Source organism: Octopus bimaculoides, chromosome 27 (genome assembly GCF_001194135.2).
Source record: "Octopus bimaculoides isolate UCB-OBI-ISO-001 chromosome 27, ASM119413v2, whole genome shotgun sequence".
Taxonomy (NCBI): Eukaryota; Metazoa; Mollusca; class Cephalopoda; order Octopoda; family Octopodidae; genus Octopus; species Octopus bimaculoides.
Genome location: NC_069007.1, coordinates 8,793,644 through 8,794,350, shown reverse-complemented (window position 1 = coordinate 8,794,350; position 707 = coordinate 8,793,644).

Here is a 707-nt window from a genome sequence, read left to right as displayed (position 1 = left end):
GTAGGAAACAACATAGAGAAAAGAGAGATTAGCTTAAAGGATTGAAATATGGTGGTTAATAATCAAGATCTCTCCATTTTAGTTTCATCTGATTTATATTAACTTTGGCCTGGAGCAACTGGAACAGCCCACATAAAATATTGGTTTCAAATTATGGTACAATGCCGGTACTTTCGGGGGAGGGGCTGAGTCAATTACATCAATCCCAGTGCTCAACTTGTATTTATTTTATCGACCCCGAAAGGATGAATGACATAGTTGACCTCAGCAGAATCTGAACTCAGAACATTAAAGACGGATGAAATGCCATTAAGCATTTTTCATAGCTTGCTAAGAATTCTTGCCAACTTGGGATTTCTAGCTACATTGCCCAAGAGAGCTACATTTGGAGAAATAGCATCAGCAGATTTTCACATCTTAACAGTTGATGAAACCACAGTATGTGTCAAGAAATATCTCATTTGGTACTTCAAATTAAGACCTGAAGATTGCACTAAGACATACTAATATAATTTTATTTGCATAGACTGTGCCAAAATTATCTCAAAGCAATTTCATTTTCACATTTTCACGAACATACAATGTGCACATACTTTATCACACGAAAAAATATTTGTACAATTAAGCTTTTGTGTGGACTAGTTACTTAAAATTTGAAGGAATATACAGGGTGTCCACAAGGTCTGGGTACATGGAGTAAATAAAAT